General features: G+C 46.5%; 1 protein-coding gene and 1 pseudogene across 1 annotated transcript in view; both read right to left on the bottom strand.

Annotated features, from left to right (window-relative positions):
* Positions 1-26,532, bottom strand: part of PDZD2 (PDZ domain containing 2) — a 326,600-nt gene that overhangs the window by 241,406 nt on the left and 58,662 nt on the right. The gene's annotated exons all lie outside the window — the stretch shown is intronic.
* LOC112626122 lies at positions 6,640-24,841 on the bottom strand (annotated as a pseudogene).

Here is a 26,532-nt window from a genome sequence, read left to right as displayed (position 1 = left end):
CACCGATCCCCGTGCAGCAGCAAAGGCCTCCCAGAGAAAGGCTCTGCCAGCAGCCCTCACCTGGCCTGAAGGAAACCACTTCTTCTGCAGATGAGGGCTGAGGCTCTGGCTCCAAAAACCACATAACTTATAACTAACTCACCCAACCCAATCCTAGCACCTCATACACCCACATAAAATGCTGCTCTGAAGTTTAGAGGAGGAGAGATGCTCCAAAGCAGCGGTGGGCTGGTCTGGATAGCCCCCAGCTATATACATTGGGGCTGTGTTGAAGTCTAGGTTGGAATCTGCTGTCTGCATCCCATTAGGTTTTTTTATGAGCTCAGAGCATGACTATCTGGTTTGCATTTGCAGCCAGAGGGAAGCAATAAAGAACAGCAGAGAAGCTTTTTAAAGGATACCTGGTGGAGGTTAGCTGCACCAGAAAGCACCCAGGAAATGACTAGGTGGTGTAATCAGAGCAAAACGAGGAAAGAACTCCAGGCAGAGTCAAGGCATGGAGGTCTGGTACCATCCACGGCATTTACTGTGCTCCAGACAAAGCCCTGAACCTCTTGAGCTGAACTTCACCTTCAAAGGATGAAGCTGGATTAGACATGATCCGAGATCCCTTCTAGCTAGAAAGTTCTATTATTTCAGTCCCTTAAGGAACCCCTGACTCTGAAAAACATGACAGCTAATTGCTAGCAGTGTGTTGCCTGTAACTGGCACTCAGTAATTGCTTACTGCATGAATGAACCGACACCGATAAGGACGCAAATGAAAGTTATGAAAATTCGCTAATAGTCACAGATATGATACCTGCATACGGACTAGAATGCATACGGACTAGAATCCAAAATGCTGGGTCCCAAGGACACAGAAACAGGTGCCTCTCCCACAGGACAGCATGGCCAACATCTGGTCAGCTGGCAGGGTCAGTGGCTGTCTTCCCTTTCTCTTCTTTTTTTAAAAAAAAATAATTTGCACACTTGTGGTATGATGCCTTTAAGGGTGGTGGGAGAGTATCATCGGGGAGGCTCCTGGGCAGCTGTGAGGGCACGAATCCTCCCAGACGCCATCACCACCTTCTGCAGGGGGTCAGACCCACCCTTCTCTCTGCCCTCAGATGCCCGAGCCAACAGCAGGAATTAAGACTCTGAGCTCAGCTGCAGCACTGCTAGAAGGAACTGCCAATAGCACTAACACTAAACACACACATGCACTTCAATATGTATGTTATTATTCTACTTCAAGAGCTGCCATCCTGAGGCTGGGTGCGGTGGCTCACGCCTGTAATCCCAACAATTTCAGAGGCCGAGGCAGCCCGATTGCTTGAGTTCAGGAGTTGGAGACCAACCTGGACAACATGGCAAAACTCCATCTTCACAAAAAAGACCAAAATTGGCCAGGTGTGATGGCGCCCACCTGCAGTCCCAGCTCGTGAGGCTGAGGTGGGAGAACTGCTTGAGCCAGAGAGGCATAGGTCGCAGTGAGCTGTGATTGCACCACTATACTCCAGCCTTGGCAACAGTGAGACCCTATCTCAAAAAAACCAAAACAAAAACAAGAGTTGCCATCCTGGTAAACCCAGGGGATTAAAAAAAAAAAAAAAAAAAAAAGGCTGAGGCAGGAGAATGGCGAACCCGGGAGGCGGAGCTCGCAGTGAGCCAAGATTGTGCCACTGCACTCCAGCCTAGGCGACAGAGCAAGACTCCGTCTCAAAAAAAAAAAAAAAAAAAAAAGTTGCCACTAGACACAGGTGGCTCACACCTGTAATCCCTGCACTTTGGAAACCTGAAGCAGGATTGTTTGAGCCCAGGAGTTCACAACCAGCCTGGGCAACACAGGGAGACCCCATCTCTACAAAAAAATAAAAATGAGCTGAGGTGGTACACACCTGTGGTCCCAACTACTTGGGAGGTTCAGGTGGCAGGATCACTTGGGTCTGAGAGGTCAAGGCTGCAGTGAGCTGTGATAGCGCCACTGCACACCAGCCTGGGAGAAAGAGCAAGAACTTATCTCAAGAAAAGCCAAAAACAAAACAAAAACAACAAAAAAGAGTTACCAATTCTTGTAACCTCTATGTTAAACAGTGTAACACACTGTAGGGAGAAGGCTGAATCATCTTCCTCCTCCCGCAGGACTCATAATCTATTGGAAAGGACAGAATAGACACAAGATGACAAATCTCAGCCAGGCGCGGTGGCTCACACTTGTAATCCCAACACTTTGGGAGGCTGAGGCAGGTGGATCACGAGGTCAGGAGATTGAGACCATCCTGGCTAACACGGTGAAACCCCGTCTCTACTAAAAATACAAAAATTAGCCAGATGTGGTGGGCGCCTGTAGTCCCAGCTACTCGGGAGGCTGAGGCAGGAGAATGGCGTGAACCCGGGAGGTGGAGCTTGCAGTGAGCCGAGATTGCGCCACTGCACTCTAGCCTGGGCGACAGAGCAAGACTCCGTCTCAAAAAAACAAAAAGACAAATCTCACATAAGATACAATTCGGATGGGCACGGTGGCTCACGCCTGTAATCCCAGCACTGGGATTCTGAGGTGAGTAGATCACCTGAGGTCAGGAGTTAGAGACCAGCTTGGCCAATATGGTGAAACCCTGTCTCTACTAACACAAAAATTGGCCAGGTGTGGTGGTGCATGCCTGTAATCCCAGCTACTCGGTAGGCTGATGCAGGAGAATCACTTGAACCTGGGAGGCAGAGGTTGCAGTGAGCTGAGGCCCAGTAGGCCTGGGCGACAAGAAAAAAACTCCGCCCCCAAAAAAAAAAAAAAAAAAAGAAAAGGATACAATTCAAATTCAAAGTAACTGGCACTTTAGAGCCAAGCATGACAATTAAGATTATATATGAGAAAAAAATGGACATAGACTATCAGTCAGAGTCCAGCAGGAAACAGAAGGCACACTGAAAAAAGTTTCAGTGGAGACTGTTTTAGGCAGGGACTGTTTACAGAGGTGCAGACAGGAGACAGGCAGAGTGCAGCACCCCGGGGCTAGCAACAACAGCAGGGAAACTGCTAGGGCCTCTAGGTCTGCAGAGCATGGGGAGGAAGCAGTATTATCAGACTATGCAGGAACTGAAGCAAGGAAAGTGAGTTGCCTCAAGCGCTTTGAGGAAATCTGCCATCGTCAGAACCCCAGCAAGGTTAGGGGGACTGTGAGGGAGATAAATACCCAGATGCTCTTTCCTCCTCCTCTGATCCTCTGCCAGTGCCTCCCATTGGCTGAACCCAACCAGAAACAGAAAAAGCAAGGACCAGATGCTGCAGCTCACAGACACAATCCTCTTAGTACAGAGGAAGTCAGAGAATGAACTGGGGGCGGGGAAAGAAATGACAACACATACAGAACTGTAAGTTACACTCACACATACATATGTATCTGATATGTCTTTTGACTTTTAAAAAAAAAATGTGTTCTACAAAAGGGCTTCATCATAGGATTAATCTAAATGGAAATATCGAGGTCTTATAGCATATCTCAAATGTAAGTTACAAAAACAGAAATTTATTTATGTGTAGATTTCTTTATGTGTAAACTTCCACAGAATGCTTATATTGTTTAAGGAATGGTATATTTATTTACAGAGGGGCTGACAAGTGAAACTGCTAAGACAACAGCCCACTAACCAGACAAAATTGTCTCTAACAGTTTTCCTTCATCCCCTATCCCCACAAGCTCACCCATTTCCAACTCCAAACTTTGCATCCTAATGCATTTTTCCACTTACATTTTCTATCAGTTGGCAATTAAAACAGGCATCTCAGAGGTCAGCCAAAAGTCCTAACAAATGAAAGAGCCAGATATATAATCTCTAGATTCAAAAGTGTAGTAAGACATGTGAGAAGAAACCACCTGGAAAACCACGCTGGGCAGGCACCACTTCAGGGATGCACATTTCAAGCGGCAATTCCCTGCCAACTAATGCTTAACAGGAACCCCTGGGAAAGTTACAAAAATATCAGCGCTTCCAAAATGCCGTCTACTTTTGTGCTGAGTTCTGTTGCTGGCAATGGGAATCTGGAACTGGGATGATTAGGGCCTCTCTGAAGGTTAGGGGGGTCAGGAAGATGGAGAAGTAACAAAACAGTCAAAAAAAAAGGTCTCATGGCTGGGCACAGTGGCTCACGGCTATAAGCCCAGCACTTTGGGAGGTCAAGGCAGGCAGAATCACTTGCAGTCAGGAGTTCGAGACCAGCCTGACCAACATGGTGAAGCTCCGTCTCTACTAAAAAATAAAAATAAAAATTGGCCGGGCACCATGGTTCATGCCTGTAATCCCAGCAGGCACGGGATTGCCACGCCTTGGGAGGCTGAGGCAGGCAGATCACAAGGTCAGGAGTTTGAGACCAGCCTGGCCAACATGGTGAAACCCTGTCTCTACCAAAAATACAAAAAAATTAGCTAGGCATAGTGGCGCGCGCCTGTAATCCCAGCTACTTGGGAGGCAGGAGAATCACTGAACCCAGGAGGCAGAGGTTGCAACGAGCCGAGATCAGGCCACTGCACTCCAGCCTGGGGGAAAGAGCAATGCTTTGTCTCGGAAAAAAAAATAATAAAAAAAATTAGCTGGGTCTGGGGGCATGTGCCTGTAATCCCAGTTACTAGGGAGGCTGAGGTAGGAGAATTGCTTGAACCCGGGAGGCGGAGATTGCAGTGAGCAAAGATTGCACTACTGCACTCCAGCCTGGGGAACAAAACTCATTCTCAAAACAAAACAGTCTCATGGTTATCTCCCAATTAATGACCGCATGTCTCAGATATTCTAGCCCATACTACTTAAATGTCCAGTCCTGGGGATGTAGATGTGCAAATTATGGTCCTTCAACTCAATGAGAAAATACGCTGCCATTAAAATTAGCGAGTCGGCCTGGCATGGTGGCTCACACCTGTAATCCCAGCACTTTGAGAGGCCGAGATGGGTGGATCATCTGAGATCAGGAGTTTGAGACCAGCCTGGCCAACATGGCAAAACCTCTGTCTCTACTAAAAATACAAAAATTAGCTGGGTGTGGTGGAGCGCACCTGTAGTCCCAGCTACTTGGGAGGCTGAGACAGGAGAATGGCTGGAACCCTGGGGTGGATGTTGGGGTGAGCTGAGATTGTGCCACTGCACTCCAGCCTGGGCAACAAAGCGAGACTCCATCTCAAAAAAAAAAAAAAAAAGAGTCTATTAACATGAGCAATCCTTGTGTTGTTCATTCACAATAATGTTTGAATACCAATTGTTTATCACAGATGGTGTAGGGTGTTCAGGATGTAATGATGAACTGTATAGTATAAGGCATATATATTATATAGTATAGAACAGGCTCTGACGGCCTTCCATTCATAAAAGTGACTCAAATCATTGCCACTTGAGTCAGATCGGAAAACACAGGAACAAACAGGGTACTTTCTCCGGCATTCTGGTCTTCCTGACAGCACCGAGCACTTCCGGAGCTTGTTTCATCTTCAAAACTTCCCAAAGTCTAGGAGGCACAAAGGATGGAAGACGGAGGAAATCATACCAAGTCTGCAGGCAGACTTTTCAGCCTCCACAGTCCTAGGAGGGAGTGAGAACTAGCGCTTGCCTTTTCACAAGCAGGAGCACAGTGTCTTCAGTGCTGTGTCATTTAGAAGCAGTCCTCACTTCAGTGACAGCCCAGGATGTTTGCTCCCTGGGTTCAGCCGGTAATCTCCAAAGCAAGGAACTCCCCCTTTTCCCCAAATGTCTCCATAGTTATTCCTTCCTTTGAAGTTGGAAGAAAGAATAAAATTACTTTCATCTGCCTAGAAAATAGGCAGAGTAGAGAGGAATTCTACTTGGAATCAGAATGAGAATCAGAAGAGGAATTGGGGAGCTCAAATCTGAGTGAGCCCATGGTCTGCCTCACCTCTTTTTGGAGATGAGCGATGCATAAATCAATCTCCACCTGTATGACTTTAGCAGCAAATGATATCAAACCCTGACTCAAAGTGGCTTAAACAGGGAGGAAATTCATCATCTCACATGCCAGAAGTGCAGAGGAAGGGTGGGGCTCTGAGCTGTGCTTCTCTGGGACTCTTTGGGACCTGCTACTTACTCCCTCCTGCACAGTGGCTGCATCCTCAGGTTAGGGGCAACATGCCTATGCCAGTTTACACAGCAACACAGGGGGAAAGCAAAAGGGCCATGTATTTTGCATCTTTTTCTTGGTAGTGGACACACCTTCCCTGGACACTCCACAACAGACTTCCCTTTACTCTTTATTGCTTAGCCTTTGATAGCGAGCTCTTTCCTTTGCTTGTCTCTAGGGCGTGGAATGGAGATATGTGACCTAAACAGGCTAATCATCTCAGAGAATAACGCTTCCAAGTCCACCTGACCACACCACCACCCAATGGGCTGCTGGTGAGGGCCAAAGAAGGAAATGGACATGAATATATTTCAAAGTTAACGTGCTACACAGTTATCCTCACAGATAGAGCCCTGATAAGCCATAGCATCAAATATGTTCAAAAATGCCTTCTGCCCAATACTCTGTACAGAAGCAGCAGCATAATGAATGATCCGATGAAGAAGACACTACCATGCCAACAGAAATGACCAACAGCCACCACTCTCTTCAGGGGCTGGGACATTTTAAATGACTACTGCTGAGATGAAAGTTCAATGTAGCCTATCTGAAATGTGGCCCCGAGTGGGCACCTGCAACAGAAGGAAGAACGGAGAAGAGGGTTCTGGGGCAAAGTTGGGGGCATCAGGCAGAGACTCATTTGCCAGTAAACACAATGGTCTGACATGAGTGAGGCTGAAGGGAGGGTTGCTGGCCTCTCGAAGATAAAGAGAACAGGAGAAACAATGATTGCAACACAATTTTGGAAGCTGGAATGTAGACAAACTAGTGGTAACTGACTTAGCAGGTGGGAGAAAGCGAAAACCTAGCACAGCAGTGAGGAAAGCCAGGTTGGAATTTATGCCCTGGAATGCCTCTGGAATTGGAGGCAACGTGCACTGAGGTGGAAGAGACCCTAAATCACCTTAGCCCTAGGTACCAAGTGAAGGCTGAAATTCTGCAACCTGTGTGCTCTGCTGTGTCTCGGCAACTCTGGACTCAGAGACACCAGGTGTAGCTGAGGGCAGGAGCTAAAAAAAAACAGGCAAACAAGAGAAAGTCATCACACCAAATGGTTAGACTTCAGGTCTCCTCCTCATCTGGCTCCCAGAACACTGCAGCCAACCAATTCCCCTCAGTGTAGGGGATTTCTCTTCTACCCAGTCCGTTTCCCCAGAGAACAAAGACTTCCCATTATCAGGTGTGTCTCCTCCAATGAAACCACCAGCGAGCTACCCCTACAGCAGAGGTCCTCCGTGCTAGCTGCATATTTCAATCACCTGAGAGCTTTTAATACTTGCAACTACCTGGGCCCCAGCCAACAGTGTACATCACTCAGTTACTCAGCAAATATTATATGTATGGAAAGGTTCATGTGTGCCAGGCATTGTTCTAGATTCTGAGACATGTTCTATGTCTCCTTCTAAGAAGGAACTATTCCTGGGTATATGTCATCTATGTAGATCTTCCAGTTATCTTTTCAGTGAGTGATCAAAGATCATCAGACGTTTGAAAAAAGCCTTTAATGTGGAAGTGATTAAAAACCAAAAAGCGGGCCGGGCGCGGTGGCTCAAGCCTATAATCCCAGCACTTTGGGAGGCCGAGACAGGCGGATCACGAGGTCAGGAGATCGAGACCATCCTGGCTAACACGGTGAAACCCCGTCTCTACTAAAAAATGCAAAAAACTAGCCGGGCGAGGTGGCGGGCGCCTGTAGTCCCAGCTACTCGGGAGGCTGAGGCAGGAGAATGGCGTAAGCCCGGGAGGCGGAGCTTGCAGTGAGCTGAGATCCGGCCACTGCACTCCAGCGGGAGCAACCGAGCCAGACTCCGTCTCCCCCCACAAAAAAAAAAAAACCCAAAAAGCAAACAAAAAAACTAAGAGGAAATCTGAGGAAACAAAGAGTGCAGGGAGTAAAGAAATGTTTCAAAAAAGCTGTAATTGAGATCCACAGAGAATTGAGAAGCTTTTCATCCAAGAAACAGTAACAGGAGGTTATAAAAAGAAAATTTCAGATATTTTTAAGGCTTTCTTGGGAATTAGAAATATGATGACAGACATAAAAACTGAACATATGGGTTGGAAGACAAAAATGAGGAAATTTCCCAGGAAGTAGAAATGTTTTTTTAAAAGAAGATAGAAAGTATTTAAAAAAAGGGTAATGTAACCACCCAACAGGTTCATTTTGCCTGCTGCCCAGATAGAGCCAATTTATCAAGACACGGGAATTGCAATAGAGACGTTTAATTGACACACAGCCAGCTGAACAAGAGAATGGGGTTTTATGACTCACATCAGTCTCTCTGAAAATTCGAAGGCTGTTTTTTTAAGACTAGATTGGGGGAGGGAGTGGCTAGGGAATGGGTGCTGCTGATTGGTTGGGGATTCAATCATAGGGGTGTGGAAAATTGTCCTCATGCTGAGTCCACTTCTGGATGGGGCCACGGGACCACTTGGCAGGTCTGGGTGAAGCCACTAGTTGTCAGAAATGCAAAAACCTTGGCTGGGCTCGGGGGCTCACACCTGTAATCCCAGCACTTTGGGAGGCTGAGGCGGGCGGATCACTTCAGGTCAGGAGTTCAAGACCAGTCTGGGCAACATGGTGAAACCCCGTCTCTACTAAAGATACAAAAATCAGCTGGGCAAGGTGATGCATGCCTGTGGTCTCAGTTACTTGGGAGGCTGAGGCACGAGAAATCACTTGAACCCAGGAGGCAGAGATTGCAGTGAGCTGAAATCATGCTACTGCGCTCCAGCCTGGGCAACAGAGGGAGACTCCATCTCAAAAAAGAAAAAAAGAAAAAAGAAATGCAGAAACCTGAAAAGACATCTCAAAATGCCAACCTTAGATTCTACCATAGTGATGCTTATCAAGCCGCAAATCTTGTGGCTACTTTGTCAGTCCTATAAAGGCAGTCTGGTTCCCAGGCAATAAGGAGATTGTTTTGGTAAAGGTCTGCCATCATCTTTGTTTCAAAGTTAAACTATAAACTAAGTTCCTCCCTAAAGTTACTTTGGCCTACCATCCAGGAAGGAACCAGGACAACCTGGAGGTTAGAAGCAAGATGGAGTCAGATCACATCGATTTCACTATCATAGCTGTTCTTTTTGCAAAGGAGATTTCAGTAAGAAAATTTGAGAGTCAATCCATGATGAGGGCCTCCTTCCAATTAGGAGAAGGATGGAATTTTTTTTTCTTTTTTACTCTAGGAAACTGGCTGGGTGCAGTGGCTCATACCTGTAATCCCAGCACTTTGGGAGACCAAGACGGGCGGATCACCTGAAGTCAGGAGTTCGAGACCAGCCTGGTCAACATGGTGAAACCCCATCTCTACTAAAAACACACACAAAAAAGGCCAGGTGCGGTGGCTCACATCTGTAATCCTAGCACTCTGGGACGCCAAGGTGAGCAGATCACCTGAGGTCAGGAGTTTGAGACCAGCCTGGCCAACACATTGAAACCCCCTCTCTACTAAAAATACAAAAATTAGCTGGGTGTGGTGGTGCATGCCTGTAGTCCCAGGTACTCAGGGGCTGAGGCAGGAGAATCACTTGAATCCCGGAGGCAGGGGTTGCAGTGAGCTGAGATCGCACCACTGCACTCCAGCCTGGGTGACAGTGAGACTCCATCTCCAAAATAAATAAATAAAAATAAAAATAAACACACACACACACACACACAAACCCAACAAAACTCCAGGAAACTGTTCAGAATGGAAGGGCAGAGTTTCTAGATTGAGAAAGCCGACTGGAAGCCTAGTAAAATGGATGGGAAAAGACTCACACCAAGTCTTTTTTCTTTTTCCTTTGAGTCGGAGTCTCACTCTGTCGCCCAGGCTGGAGTGCAGAGGCGCAATCCCGGCCCACTGCAAGCTCCGCCTCCTGGGTTCACGCCATTCTCCTGCCTCAGCCTCCCGAGTAGCTGGGACTACAGGTGCCCGCCACCACGCCCGGCTAATTTTTTGTATTTTTAGTAGAGACAGGATTTCAGTGTTAGTCAGGATAGTTTGGATCTCCTGACCTCGTGATCCACCTGCCTTGGCCTGGTGGGATTACAGGCGTGAGCCACTGCGCCCGGCCCACACCAAGTCTTATAATGAAACTTCGTGACAACAGAGAGAATATCAGGGGACAAAGAGGAAATCGTAAGAACTTTCAGGAGGGGATATCCATTCAAAGCATCAGCCTTTAGAATGACACCAGACATTTCGATGGCAATTCTGAAATCTAGAAAAGCAATGCTTTCTAACTTCTGAGAGAAAGGGATTTCCAACCTATGTCAACCTTGAAGGATCTCAAAAAACTTGCCTCCCATGTCCTCTTTCTCAGGAACTTCTGGAAGGTGTGTTTTACCAGCAAAAGAACACAAAGGAAAAGGAAGACACGGGGTCTAAAACACAGGGGATGCTACATGAAAAAGCAGCAAAATGAATTATAATAATGGTGAGAGGAGGCATCACAATGATGGATGTGCAACTGGCCTCAAGAGCGGCAGGCGGAGGACGACAGAGTTCTCATGAGGGAGGGACCCAGCAGGCAGTGTGTGCTTGCTAACTAGAAATCAGTGCAAAGAGTTGAAAATAGTTGTCTTTGGGGCACAGAAGTGGAAGTGGAGGCTAAGCGTGGTGACTCACGCCTATAATCCCAGCACTTTGGGAGGCTGAGGCAGGAGGTTTGCTAAGGCAGCCCAAGAGTTTGAGACCAGCCAGGGCAGCATAACAAGACGTCTCTAGAAAAGAGAAAGAAGTGGAAGCTGCTAAGAGGTAAGGCGAGTGAGTATTGTCCCTAGTTATAAGCCTTGTAGACATATTTGACTTTTTAGATTTGTATATGTAATATACACATATATACATATACACATATATACATATATACACATACACACACATATACATATATATACATACATACATAATGGTTTTGATAAGGAGGGAAGCTCACACTGTAAGTCTGATTCCAGAATGAGAACCCAGTAAAATCGGGAAGAACCCCCTCTCTGAAGGGCAGAGCAACAAGCACTTGGCCAAACCTCTGGGAAACAAGACGATGAAGAAGGCAAAAGGGAAGAGCAGGTAGCGACCTTGATGTCCCAGGAAACACGGTGCAATGGACTCGCCATTCTCTTCAATGACACCATCCCTAAGTGTGACCTGCATGGAGCATACAGAGATTAGCAGGAACAGCGGCTCAAGGGAAGCTCTATTACGTGCCAGGTGTGCCGCTGGTAAATTTAGGGACGTGAGGAGGCAGAAAGGCAGTTTGGGGACTTTGCTGCTCTTAGACCATCTTCCTTTCACTCTAGATTAGAGGGAGGCTGACAATTATACCCAGCAATGCAGGCTCAGAGAGGCTGAGGGCCCAGATAAGCCTTAAATTCACTTCGGTTCCCGACCCCCATCACTTTTCCTTTCTTGTTTCTTTTGTTTGTGGCCGGCTCTCAGAACTAACTTTTTCTTCCTTAAGACCTGACACAGGCCACTTTCCCCAAAGGCCATCCTGTCTGTGAGTCCCTCAGCTGCCCCCAGGGGCCTTGGGTTTGACTGAAGATCCAGAAAGATTAACTGTGGGCGGGTCCCATATTCTCTCAACTCCATTAACATCTCAGCAAAAGGAGCCACCCAGGCCTACAGGTTAGTATTCAATGGCCAGATTAGCAGCTGGGGGGGGGGGGGGGGGAGCTGAAGCCCTTGCAACTCACCTGCAAAGCTGAATTGAGAGTTGCAAAACAGTAGGAATGCAAAGTCTGAAACTGCTCTATTTTATTTGTATTAAATATATTTTAATATTAGAAATGTATTTAAAGATATTTCTATATTAGAGTTTATTATGTCCCCTTACGATATCAAACTCAGCCTAGCCTATTTCTATGAAAAGCATTTGTTTACTGTTTACATTCAGTCTTGTTCTCCCAGACATGGTTCCCAGGACGACAGCTGTAGTTACCTCCTTCTTTCCCTCCATCTCACGAGACAAGACTGACTTCATTTCACTTGTAGTGTTTATAAACTACCTAGTAGAGAGGAGCTACAGGACAAAATGTCACTCTTTTCAAACACCCTGTATCTTTAAATATCTTTGATTTGTGGATCCCATAATCAAAACATTTTGTGAATCAGTGGTGGGGCTGTTGTCCAAGCAGATTGTTTAGTAATTTGGGGGCAAAGATCTATCCCCAAAGGCGATCACGACCTCGTGTGAGATCATCCACAGTTCCCGCGGGTAGAGAAGGCAGCTTTGCTCCGCCTCATTCTCCTGCTAGCGAGGGATGGGGACAGTATGACAGATTCCCCGGGCTGCTGCCATGCCCCCCCCGCTCCTACCGGGGCTTCAACGGCACAGCCCTCAAGGTTCTGAAACCGCCGTGGCTCTGGAGCCCCCTACTACCTGCCCCTCGGCGCACCCCTTCCCTGTCCGTCACACACACCCGGGGCGCCTCCTTCCGTCCAGCCATTGACAAACCAGCTCCAAGTCACTTAATCCTCCCGAGGAACACAAACCGTCTCGCAACACGCAAATCCCCCACTTTAAAAACAACACACCCCAGTGATCCGGGAGACGAGAAGGGCAGACGCTTAGGTGGCCGCTCCGTGCCTCCGAGGCTGTGGCTAAATCTCCACATTTGTGGATTCAGCCCCAATCTGCACCCCAACCTGGATCAGACCGGGAAACCTGAGGCTTTCGCCTGAGAAGCCGATTTCCTACCTCCACTTCTGAAGTCACCTTCGGAGGGTTCCTCTCCGACCCCCTCTCCGGAGCTCCTGAGAGTCTCCGCCGGCAGCAGCTGGGCGCCGGGTAATCCGCTCGCCGGGCCGGGCTCCGCGCCCCCGGGGCAGCTCATTAGCCTAATCACCTGCAGGCGGCCCGGGGGCCTGGGGCGGCTGCCAGCTGCCCTCCTGGAACGCAGCTCCTGCAGGACTTCCCGAGGGCTGCTCTCCGCCCGCTCCACGTCTGTGGGAGGACCCCCCTCCTCCCTCCGCGCCGCGGTGGAGGAGGTTAGGAAAAGCCTGTAATGCAATCCTAAACTCGGCTCGCCACTCCCCGGCTCACTTGTCAAAACCCCACAGCATTCCAGGATCCCCTCCCCGGTCACTCCCCTCGCCGGGAAAAGGAAACCGCCCTGGGGAGGATTTCAGGGAGTTTGGGGCTTCTCATCCAGACACCTTTGTTTACACCGAGGGCTCGGGAGCTTCCTGGGGCAAACCCGGAGCAGCTTAGAGGAAAAAGCGCCCTACCCTAGACCCTCGCTTGCACCAAAAGTTCTCCCTCCGAGCCACTGCAAGAAGCTCCACCTCCCCACATCAATTCACTTCATGACCACTCCGTTTCATAATCGGCGGCAGCCTGGGTTCCTTCGGGGGTGGAGCCCCCAGCTAAAATCACAACCATGGCACGGGGCAGGATGTCAGAGAACTTTCCAGAAATCCCCGGTCAGAGCCTTTCTACTGGAGTAACCAAAGTTACCACCACTGAATTACAATCGCCGGTGACTGCACGACTGAAGCATTTCCTTTATACCTTCTCCCGCTCCCCTACCCCTCCCACCTTCTGTAAGGTTCAGTCAACAAGCCCTCCCCCAGAAGGCCTGAGTGGGCCAGGGCCCTGCAGCCATCGCTCCAGCTGCAAACTGATGAGGAAGCCCGAACCACGAGGCCGAATTGTTTACATCACACCCACTGAGGCTTCCTGTCTTAAATTAATGGGAACACAAATAAGACAGGAAAAGAGTGTTTGCTTTTCTTAAAGCAGGGGACGGGGGCTGGCAGCGGGAGGGGGAGTCACCCCACATTTCATTGCTTTTCAAAACTTCAGCTGTATTCTCTTCCATTTTTCCACTCCTGACACTTGTTGAAAAGTAAAAGCGTCGCTGGTGCCAAACCCCAAGCCCTTATGGAACGTCTCCTCAAAACACATTTCACCTGGCTTCAAAAGGCATCCAGGGTGGAGCTCCCAGGGACCTGAGGTATGGAGAGTTCCTGGGGTTGATGGCACCAATCTCAGTGCAAACAAACTCACTCAAGCCCTGGGCCTCCCTCCCAGGACTTGCACAGGCAGGCACACACTCCACTCCTTGGGGTTCATATTAAAGTCACACCCCAGTCCCACTCCACCCCTCTGTCTCTAAGCCCTCGTTGTGGGCATCCAGCAGCCACTAAAAGTAAATGAGCTTTGCAACAGACAGATCTGGTGGAATTCGAAGCAATTAATTATAATGGAGGAGGCAAAAGAAAGCTTCAATTCCAGTACCATTACTGCCACTGGAATGGGTAATTACAGCCCAGGAGGGGCCAACCCATGTCAAGCCTGGGCTGGAAATCTGCCCACTCTCAGAAGCAGCCCCAGAGCACATAGTAAATAATTGTCATTACCAGTCCTGGAATTACCCCTAGTTGCTTCATTCAGGTCAGCACAACAGCCAATCCAGAAACAGGCGAGGAGTGTCAGGTCATGGTATTCCTCTTTTGGAAGAACCAAAAGGAAACAGAACCCCAGGATAAGGTTTATTTCAAGAAGGTTTGGGTACTGCAACCAACAATACCTCATGGAGTTTAGGAGAATACTACATGTGCCCAGTGAGAACAAGCTTTGTAGGCCAGTCCTCCAAACATCACAATTCCTGGGTCAAAGCAAATTAGGCTGATGATTTTAGAAAAAGCGCTCTAACACAAAGTGTCTGGCTTACACATACTATAAGGGTCTCAGTGAATGTTGGCTCCTCCCCCTTCCCTTTTCCCACTCTGCTGCCAAGAGGTGGTAGTCTTTCATTAGCATCCTATATGTTTTATGGGAATTAAGTTCAAATTGAATAATTTTCTAATAATAATTTGAGCAGTGCTCCTTCGCTTCCTTTCTGAGTGTTTTTTCCACAACAGTTTCCCAATGTTTTAACTTCTTTCTCCACTCCTTCAATCCAGGTACATAATTAATGATGTGCACATCAATGCTGTTGAAAGTAAATGTATGGGCCAGGCGCAGTGGCTCACGCCTGTAATCCCAACACTTTGGGAGGCCAAGGTGGGTGGATCACTTGAGGTCAGGAGTTTGAGAGCAGCCTGGCCAACATGGCAAAACCCCATCTCTATTAAAAATACAAAAATTAGCCAGGCGTGGTGGCGGGCGCCTGTGGTCCCAGCTGTTCTACTCGGGAAGCTGAGGAAGGAGAATCGCTTGAACCCGGGAGGTGGAGGTTGCAGTGAGCCAACATTGCACCACTGCGCTCCAGTCTGGGCGACAGAGCAATGCTCAATCTCAAAAATAAAAAAAATAAATTTAAAACAAATAAAAATAAATGTATGGTTTTAAGTATAATACAAAGAAATATTCTGCCCTGTCCTCATCTTTGTTGCCTAAGCTCAGTTTGGGGCGTGTAAGTGCTGGAAATTGAAAATGGGGCCACACGCTGGACGCGGTGGCTCACGCCAATGATCCCAGCACTTTGGGAGGCCAAGGCGGGCAGATCACGAGGTCAGGAGACAAAGACCAGCCTGCCCAACATGGTGAAACCCCTCTACTAAAAATATAAAAATTAGCCAGGTGTGGTGGCGGGTACCTATAATCCCAGCTACTCGGGAGGCTGAGGCACGAGAATCACTTCAACCTGGGAGGCGGAGGTTGCAGTGAGCCGAGAATACACCACTACACTTCAGCCTGGGCAACAGAGCAAGACTCCATCTCAGGGAAAAAAAAAAAAAAAAAATGTGACCGCATCTGCATAATACCTTAATTTCAGGAAAGCTTTTGCATGCATATGCCATTCTCATCAGCAGGCCAGAAAGATACGATCTGGTACGTCTTTTCCCTAACCAGGGTTTCACTGCTGTCTGGAAAAGAGATCAATGGCCCAGTAAACAAAGGGGTGCTTAGAATATGGTCTACGATTTTGTCTTGGGTCTGGTTTAAATAATACTTGAAATTGCTATATGCACACCCAGAGTCTACAAATAACATTAATTTGAGTGAGAACTGCTGATACATTAAGAGAATCCAAAGTAGCTTCCACACATTAAGGAAATGGTTCATTAAAAACAGTTTAGAGTTCAGCATGATGGCTGATTTCAAAGTGGTATCCTCAGGGGTGATGATCAAAATGACAGGCACAAATGGGGCTTAATGTCTAGATTCAAGAAAAACTGACAAAGAGGTGAGGATCACAGCACATCATGCATTCAATAGGAATCTGCATGTTGCACTGAAAAGAAATAGGCAATGCAGTGCTGGGGTGAATTCACGTTGGTGGGAGTTTGACAGGAAAGGGAAGTGCCCCCCTTCTCCCTACCCCATAATAAAGAATTTGACAGCAGGCAGACTCTTACTGGTGGGTGGGGGGGAATGTCCAGTCTGATGCCTCTTATTGTAAGGAAGATGTGGAGACACTGGAAAGGTTCCAAAGGAGAACCTAAATGATTAAAGAGACAGAAAATAGAACCTACGAGGGGAGGTTAAAGGATTTGGAGTTGTTTAGTCTAGAGTGAAAAAAAAGTACCTAAAGCAAACTTAACAGCCTTTTCCTACTTGAAGGGTTATTATAAAGAGGATACCAACCAGCTGTTCATCATCTCTACAGAGGACAAAAGAGGTAAGAGATTCAAAATACAACGTTAGAATTTGGGAGGCCAGGCGCAGTGGCTCATGCCTGTAATCCCAGCACTTTGGGAGGCTGAGGCGGGCGGATCACGAGGTCAGGAGATGGAGACCATCCTGGCTAACACGGTGAAACCCTGTCTGTACTAAAAATACAAAAAATTAGCCAGGCGTGGTGGCAGGCGCCTGTAGTCCCAGCTACTCAGGAGGCTGAGGCAGAAGAATCACTTGAACCCAAGAGGCGGAGCTTGCAGTGAGCGGAGATGGCGCCACTGCACTCCAGCCTGGGCTACAGAGTGACACTCCGTCTCAAAAAAAAAAAAAAAAAAAAGAATTTGGATACAATGTAAAGATGACTTGCTCAATCCTAATGGTAACTGACTTCACCTTAGGATAGTCTCATCTGGTATCACTGTGCAATCTTCATGTATCGGACTCCATCCTAAGTGATAGTTTTTGCATGTTTAAGCAGAAGTGAGGCTAGAAAACTCCTTGTATTCCCTTCTAGAACTACAGCATTCCACTGTTATTCCATCATATGTGGGAGTAAAGATCCTGAACCTCTATGTTACCTAACTCACAAACAAGTTGCCGTGAGAATGTAACATTCCCGCAAAACATCGGACCTTTGTTTTCTTTATTAGGATGGGCATCGCTAAGAATATGCCCAACTGTGGACACTGACTAGATGATAAGTGTGTGTGTGTATATATATATATATATAGAGAGAGAGAGAGAGAGAGAGAGAGATGGAGTCTCGCTCTGTCACCCAGGTTGGAGTGCAATGGCACAATCTCGGCTCACTGCAACCTCCACCTCCCGGGTTCAAGCAATTCTTCTGCCTCAGCCTCCAGAGTAGCTGGGACCACAGGCGCGTACCACCACACCTGGCTAATTTTTGCATTTTTAGTAGAGACAGAGTTTCACCATGTTGGTCAGGCAGATCTCAAACTCCTGACCTCAAGTGATCCACCCACCTCGGCCTCCCAAACTGGAGGCGTGAGCCACTGCGTCCAGCCTGATAAGTATATTTCATAGCTTCGCTCCTGTTCTGTGTACAAGACGTATTGCTTTTTAATGGGTCTAAATAATTAGTTGATGATGATGATAATGATAATAATAGTTATGACTTATTAAGCTCTTACTGTAATTATATTGGGCACTGTGCTAAGTACTTTATGTAGATTATCTCAGTTTTTTGGCAGTAGCCCTGTGAAGTGGGTATAATTATTAGTCTTATTCTAACACAAGGAAACTGAGTCACAATGAGGTTAAGTAACACGGCTAATAAATGTTGGAGTCCTGATTCAAACCCATTTGGTCTGACTCAAAAGGGTGTGCTTAATCATTACACCACTGCCTCTTATCATTAGGTATTTGTAGCTATTCAGAGGGAGGAAACATTGCAAAAAGAATTCATGGCGCGATCTTGGCCCACTGCAAGCTCCACCTCCTGGGTTCACGCCCTTCTCCTGCCTCAGCCTCCCGAATAGCTGGGACTATAGGCACCCACCACAATGCCCATTTAATTTTTTGTGTTTTTAGTAGAGACGGGGTTTCACCGTGTTAGCCAGGATGGTTTCGATCTCCTGACCTCGTGATCTGCCCGCCTTGGCCTCCCAAACTGCTGGGATTACAGGTGTGAGCCACGGCGCCCAGCCTTTTTTTGTTTTATGTTAACAGAGTCTTGCTCTGTTGCCCAGGCTGGAGTGCAAAAGCACTATCTTGGCTCACTGCAACCTCCACCTCCAGGGTTCAAGTGATTCTCCTGCCTCAGCCTCCTGAGTAGCTGGGATTACAGGTACCTGCCACCACACCCAGCTGGTTTTTGTATTTTTAGTAGAGACAGGGTTTCACCATGTTGGCCAGACTGGTCTCAAACTCCTGATCTCAGGTGATCTGCCTACCTCGGTCTCCCAAAGTGCAGGGATTATAGCCTTGAGCCACTGCGCCTGGCCCTTTCTGATAGGAGGGGTGCATTGCTATCTCCCACAAAGCTGAGGAATTCAAATCAAGGTTCACCTTTATACATTTAGTTATTCAGTTATAATCTAACTTTGCATATAGTAGGTCTTCTGTGACTGTGGGATGAATGAATACAAATGCTTTGTGATTGTGATGCCCTAAAACACATGAACTGAAATGAGGTTTCCAGCATGGTGGTCAAGGCTCTGGTCAGTCATTTCCTTTTTCTTTTTCTTCAGCTGCTTAGTCAATAAGTTGATTGTCTTTATCTGAAAACTCTTCATAGAAAATTGTTTGGTTTGGGTCTCAGCAGCCTGCTTCTGAGCTCTGAGGAAGCTTGCCTACTTTTGAGCTACCTGATCTTTCTTCTGGGCAAGGGACATTTTGGGATAGTTCCACCTCTGCTTTTCAACTTCTTTCTTGGGCTTCTTCTCTTAGACTGGATTCTCTTGCAGAGCAGCATGAGCCTTCTTATACATCCCCATCATGTCTGGAGTTACACTGTTCTTCATGTACTGAGAGAACGGTTTCTGGTAAGCATCTTCATCTTCCATTAGGTCACGCATGTAATCGGCAACATTCTGACACATGGTGTGCTTCCAATGCACTTCTGCATTACATTCGTTGCTTTCAGAATCGTAACCAGGAAATCGTCTGGTACTGCAAGGAATAGACAAGCCTCCATTCCCAGCTTCCTTCGGGGCCTCCAAAACTGTATTGTCAGTGGTAGTTCTGGCAAGGCCTGCATCCAAATAGCAGGTAAAGGCACCTGGCTGGCCATCAATGCTTTCCACATTGTATTCATCTCCAGTCACCTCCACTTGGCCTTCCTAGATCTTGCTCATGCCAAACCTACTGAGAAGCCTGCGGGCCAGAGGCAGGCCAGTACAATATGCTGCAGCAGAATCTGTCAGCCAACCTTCACACCAAATTTTGGCAGTTTGTGTGCATAAGCTGTGCAGACTATCATATCCCCTTCTACATGGGCATAAGCAATCTGACAAATGAGATCTCTGTTACGCGAACTCTCATCCTGTATTTGGGTGTGTTGTACTTATTTTTATCCTCTATCACCAAGCGTTTCTTAGCATAGTAATCAGTTTCACCCTCTTGTCGTCTTCTAAATTTCACTTGGTATCTTTTAAAGTAGGCTTTATTCCTGACAGCTTTAACAAATCCCGCCCTACAGAACAGAGACTCATGTCACAGCTCAACACAGACCTCTGGCTGGTCATTTCTGTGGGCTTCTTATCAGATGTCCCCAAAGAGCCTTACAATCCAATGTTTCCTTCAATTCAGTATCTATGAGACAGCATATGGATGGGTCACATTTTTCCCTAAGGTCAACTACTTTGAGATCAAGACCAGATTTTTAACGAGGTTTATTGAGTGCTGTTGTATATCAACAGTAGATGATTCATGAGTGAAACAGACAGCAAAATGATTTTTAGAAAGGCAAGTGAAGCAGACACAAACAAAAAATAAAAAGCCTTGATCCAAATTACTCTAAAGGACAGATATTTTCCCATTAGGACAATTTATCCTGAATCTGTAAACAGAGAGGGGCATAATTATACAAGTGTTTGCTAACAGATCTAAACCTTATGCAGCTATAAACAGCTGAAGAGAGGAAGAAAGCGGAAATTCCCAGGAGAAGATCCCTGACCACATCCAGGGCCACCAGCTCTCCACAAACACAAGGCCCAGCAGTGGCACCAAGCAAAGCCCGAGAAAAAAACCTCAGGATTCTGACACAATCCACAAATATAACTTTGAATTGCCCTGAAACTAAACAATGACAATTCTATCCAATCAACTTTCGGCTGACACACAGGCGGGGTGGTGACTTATTGGTGTTCCAGATGTAGTTAATGGAAACATGATGCCCAGAATTAAAAAGGTATTCAGTAAATGTTGAGTGAATGGATGGATGAGTGAATGAAGTCTGAACAGATGCCCATGTCTCTTTCCCTCTTTGCAGCTCTGTTGGGAAGATGTTCTCAATGCGTCAAACCCGACCAGGCGTGGTGGTTCATGCCTCTAATCCCAGCACTTTGGGAGGCCAAGGTGGGTGGATCACCTGAGGTCAGGAGTTTGAGACCAGCCTGGCCAACATGGTGAAACCTTGTCTCTACTCAAAATACAAAAAATTAGCCGAGTGCAGTGGTGCACGCCTGTAATCCCAGCTGCTTGGGAGGCTGAGGCAGGAGAATCACTTGAACCTGGGAGGCGGTGGTTGCAGTGAGGCGAGATTGCACCACTGTACTCCAGCCTGAGCGACAGAGCGAGACTCCATCTAAAAAACAACAACAACAACAAAAACAAACAAACAAACAAACAAAATGCTTCAAACCCAAAGCCACCACAGAGGGGCTGAACCATTTCACATAGATCCCTAGGAACAGAACAGTTCATGGAATCAGATGGAACCAGAGACTGGTTTCTGACCCAAAGATACACTAATTTGTGATCTTCCAGTGCACACAGGAAGGAACATTGTGGTACCTATGGAACATCTTTGCAGGCCTTGATTCAAAAGCTGCTATTATTTACAATATAGATTCTAAACTCTATTTGAAGTCCAACAGAACCAGGTACTAAGTAGCTAGCATCTATCGAACGTATACAGGATGCCAAGACCTGTTCTAAGTCTTTTACATATTAGGTCATTAAATCCTTTTAACAATCTTAGAATATGTACTATTATTACAGCAACCCATTTTATAGGCAATGAAACTGGACAAGATTACCTAAGTAGCTCACAGTCACACAACTAATAAGTAGAGGAGCTGGAACAGACAGTCTGTTTAGAACCAGTGTTTGCTCTTAACTGCTACCCAATGCTATCTGTCCGGATCGTACTTCCTGCTACTTCTCTGCACAAACTCACTGTTTGCCCACAAATACGCAAAGAACATTCTAATCTCTGCAGGACATGTTCCCTGACCTCCCTCCCATTGTTACCTCTCTCTTCTGAGTGCTCACATCACTCATTCTCCAGGGAACACACTGAAACTTACTTGGTTCACACCACACCTCTCCAGATAGCTCTGAAGTTCCTTTGGTGTTGGAACTGTGTGTGATATGGCAGTGTGGAGATGTAGTGGAATAAGAAAGACCTGGGTTTAAAGTCCAAATCCCATAATGATTATCCATGAGATTCTGGGTAGGTCATTTGACATTTCCTGTCCTTATATTTAAACCATCTGCCTTAAGGGCTTGTTGAGGAGGAGAGGCTGTCTAGGATGATGCCTGATATTGTAAGCCAGTGATTCTCAATCAGGTATTATTTTACACACCCTTTCCCTACCCCTGCAGGGACATTTGGCAATGTCTGGAGATATTTGATAGTCTGATTGCTTACTGGCATCTGATGGAGAGAGAGAAAGAGAGAAAGAATTCTTCTCACCTCCCATTCTACTTACATGGTAACAATATCTTCTTCCATTTCTACCTTTCACAGTCTTGAAAACATGAATAATTTGTGTGCAGTGGTATATGAGAAAATGTAAAACTGAACTGTAGTGTCCAGTCATCTTGAAGCATCTCTGGGAGATGTCCTGAATTAAACCACCTGCCCAAGCTGTGCATAACAAGACAGGTTCTTTCTTACCTTGGGCCTCTGAACATACTGAAACTGAGGTTGTCCTTCCCACTGTAACCACTATCACCTGCCAATTCCTACTCACCTCTCAGGACTCAGTTTAGATAGCACTTTCTCTAGGGAGAAGGTGACCCCTTCCCTAGAACATATTCAGAGCCCTCCTTGGTGCCCAAGTAGCATCCCCACTGCCCATCCATCTGTCTGCTTACCCTTGTAGACATTAAGCTCTTATAGGGAAAGGTGACATGGACCCACATTGTTTTATTCCCAGGCCCTAGAACTATGCCTAGCATATACAAGTGCCCAATAAATATTTGTTAAACAAATGAGTACAAATCAAGAGGCTCAAATGCATTCGTTCCTGCAACTACGTATTGAATGCCTACTATAAATCGGGTACAGAACTAGGCAATGGGAAAACAACTATTGGCACTCTAATATTAACAATAACAACAGTAAAAATAACCACAGTTAATGTTGATTGGACATTAACTACGTCTCAGGCATCATGCCTTTTTTTTTTTTTTTTTTTTTTTTTTTTGAGATGGAGTCTGGCTCTGTTGCCCAGGCTGGAGTGCAATGGCGCGATCTTGGCTCACTGCAAGCTCCGCCTCCCGGGTTCACGCCATTCTCTTGCCTCAGCCTCCCTAGTAGCTGGTACTACAGGCGCCCACCACACCCAACTAATTCTTTGTATTTTTAGTAGAGACAGGGTTTCATCATGTTAGCCAGGATGGTCTCGATCTCCTGCCCTCATGATCCGCTAAATTTGCTTTTAATCCTCCCCCAAAACCCCATGTGGCAGACACTATTATCCCCATTGTACAGATGAAGAAAGACATCAGTTCACTCACGCAGCCCTTAATGAAAAAGAATCTCTGACACTTAAGTTCCCAGACATCCATTTACATGGACTCAGCTCACACCAAGAAAAGACGACCTGTGAATTCACTCATGAACTTTTCTGATGGCCATCACCTTGCCTGGAATGTCCCTACTGACTCTTTATTTTTTGAAACTTACTTTAAAATATTTTGGGCTGGGCGCAGTGGCTGACGCCTGTGATCCAAGCATTTTGGGAGGCCAACGCGGGCAGATAGCTTGAGGTCAGGAGTACGAGACCAGCCTATCCAACACAGTGAAACCCTGTCTCTATCAAAAATACAAAAATTAGCTGGGCATGGTGGCAGGTGCCTGTAATCCCAGGTACTCAGGAGGCTGAGACAGGAGAATTGCTTGAACCCAGGAGGCGGAGATCACAGGGAGCTGAGATCGCACCATTGCACTCCAGCCTGGGCAACGAGAGTGAAACTCCATCTCAAAAAAGAAGAGAGAGAGAGAGAGAAACTCCATCTCAAAAAGGAGAGAGAGAGAGAGAGAGAGATTACACTGAATTCAAGGAGGAGTGCTTCCCAGAAGACCAGCTGGGCAGAGGTTGAAAGAGGGGTGAGGAAGCTGTCACATGAATCCAGGCAGGAAAAGATGGTGCCTGGCCAAAGTGACTCGCTGTGGGCCAGCACTTCCCTTTTGTCAAATAAAACTCCAGAGTTGCTCTGTTTACAGGCTCTCTCCTTCTGCTAGATTGTCAATCCCTTGAGGGCAGATATTGGAATTCACTCATCTCTGGATCCTCAGAGGCCACAGGTGATAAAGTTCTCAGTAAAGGGTTGGCTGGTGCATGTTGAACAATAGAATTCCTTATGTACAAAAATAATTTCCTTTTGCTAGATTCCTCACCACTAGGCCCTCGTCCTCACCCCTTCCGCATCCTCTCTGCCGTTGCTGCCTGCAGCAATTTCTTTTCACCAATTACTGTACTCCTTTTACACTGAGTTGCTCCAAGGTATAGCGTGCTGCTCACTTCCTTTCATATAAAGCATAGACTTTGAATCTAGTCTTCACAGCCCCCTAAATATCTTACACTGCCCTTTCCTCCCACTGTCGCCCAGCTTATTCCAGTATTTCAGCCAGTCAAGACCTGGACTTGGCTTAAAGAGCCCCCTTCCCAAACATCTTGAAAGTTTTCTAGTGGTGATCTGACTTGTGTGGAGTGGTTACTCCCTCCCCTCTGATATCCTGTTTACTTTTTAGAAAACACAATATTTTATTGTTTTATTTGAAAATAAAATAAAACAGGCTGGGTGCAGTGGCTCACGCCTGTAAACCCAGCACTTAGGCAGGCCAAGGCGGGCCAATCACCTGACATCGGGAGTTTGAGATCAGTCTGGCCAACATGGTGAAACCCCATCTCTACTAAAAATACAAAAATTAGCTGGGCGTGGTGGCACACACCTGTAATCCCAGCTACTCAGGAGGCTGAAGCAGGTGAATCGCTTGAAACTGGGAGGAAGAGGTTGCAGTGAGCTGAGATCATGCCACTGTACTCCAGCCTAGGTAATAGAGTAAGCCTATGTCTCAAAATAAAATAAAATAAAACAAAATAAAAGAGTCCCCCCATCTGCAAGAAGCATTCATGAACTCCTACTAACTGGATACAGAATCTTACCCAACCTTAATCCTATTAATACATATTCCTGTCAATTGCATAGGATAACGATTTTTCCATGGGTTCTCTTCCAAGGCATAAGACAAAAGCACCCTTGCCTGTACCTGCTCCATCTTCCCTGACATGGTTTGGCTGTGTCCCCATCCAAATCTCATCTCAAAATGTACTCCCCATGTGTCAGGGGAGGGAACCTGGTGGGAGGTGATTGGATCATGGGGGTGGTTCCCCCATGCTGTTCTCATGATACTGAGTGAGTTCTCGTGAAATCTGATGGTTTTACAAGGGGCTCTTCCCCCTTCGCTCTTTTTCCTGGCTCCTTGTGAAGAGGGTACTTGCTTCTCCTTTGCCTTCTGCCATGATTGTACATTTCCTGCACTCCCCCCACCAGCCATGCAGAACTGTGCATCAATTAAACCTCTTTCCTGTGTAAATTACCCAGTCTCGGGTATTTCTTTATAGCAGTGTGAAAACGGACTAATACGTTCCCCTTGCCCTGTTTCTTGCACCAAAGAAACTTGTTCTCGCTCACAGAGGTCTTCTGCTTTGACCTATCCCTGAGAACTGGGCATTGGGCAACGTCAACTCAGAAGCATAAAATCAATTACAGCCATTGCTCACCTCTAGGCCGGGGCCCACACCCGGCCCTGCCAGATGGCTTTATAATAGTGAGTGCTGTGTTACCATGAAGGGCCTTCTATAAAGGAGAGTTAAAGCTGGATAGTATCCCAGAGGCTGTTCCTTTCCCCTGCAAACCTTCATCTAGCAGGGGCTGGTGCCTTTCCTTACACAGGTTTATACTAACATGGCCAGATAAAATACAGGAGACCCAGTTAAATTTGAATCGCAGATGAAAAATGAGTAATTATTTTACTCCAAGTAGATCCCAAAAATCACATGGAATTTTTCATTTACTAAATCTGACAATCTTATTTTATAACAACCAAGTCCTTACTACTGGTCTTGACAAAAATCATTTCTATACTCAGTAAGAGGTAAATATATGGTAAACAAAACATATGCACATTGTTAAAAATTGAGAAGCTTGAAGATATTCCTTTGTGGTCTCTGTTTCTCACTCTGATGGACATCTGCTTCCAAGAATAGGTTTCTAATCATTTTTTTTATAGCTAACTTGAAGTCCCTCACCTTTGCCTAACCTCTCTCACTCTGTTTATAATTCTCTTTCTCATGATCATTCTTTTTGCATCATTAAGTTCAACCACTTTGACCCTTCTTCCCTTCCCAAGCAATTACCATTCAATTGAGTGCTTCACCTTGACTTGCTCTCTTATAATGATATATCAAAATGTCTCCTCTTTACAAGTCAATGAACCACATTCAGGAAACACTGAATTGAGGATAGGTAGCTCCCTCAATTCTTCCAAATTGACCTCAAGGATCAGATGCCCCTTTCTAATTATTCCATGTTCTCCAACTCTAGGAAATCCTCCAGAAAAGCAACTTTAGGACTCCAGCCTCAGTTCTGATCTTACCTGGTCTTACCACTGCTCTCCATAAGCTGAAAAAGCTCCTAGTTGGGAAAAGCAAAGGACCAGACAGAACCTTGAATAATTTTCTCACAAATGAAAAACGTGGCTCTCCAGGCTTTAGGGGCCATCTCAAAAGCCACATTGTTTACACATGGCACTTTAACCCCAAGGAGGGTGGAGTTTAGCCCATTTATAAATGCATGTCTGCGAGGGAAGGGTATGAAGGGGAGCTGTAACCCTGTTATGACTATTTTCCAGTTTACACATGGAGCACTGTGGGGGAGACTCGGAGAGGGAACCAGGGTAGCAAGGAA

The sequence above is a fragment of the Theropithecus gelada genome, chromosome 6 (genome assembly GCF_003255815.1).
Source record: "Theropithecus gelada isolate Dixy chromosome 6, Tgel_1.0, whole genome shotgun sequence".
Lineage (NCBI taxonomy): Eukaryota > Metazoa > Chordata > Mammalia > Primates > Cercopithecidae > Theropithecus > Theropithecus gelada.
Note: the sequence above shows the minus strand (reverse complement) of the source record. Positions and strands in the feature narration are given on the sequence as shown.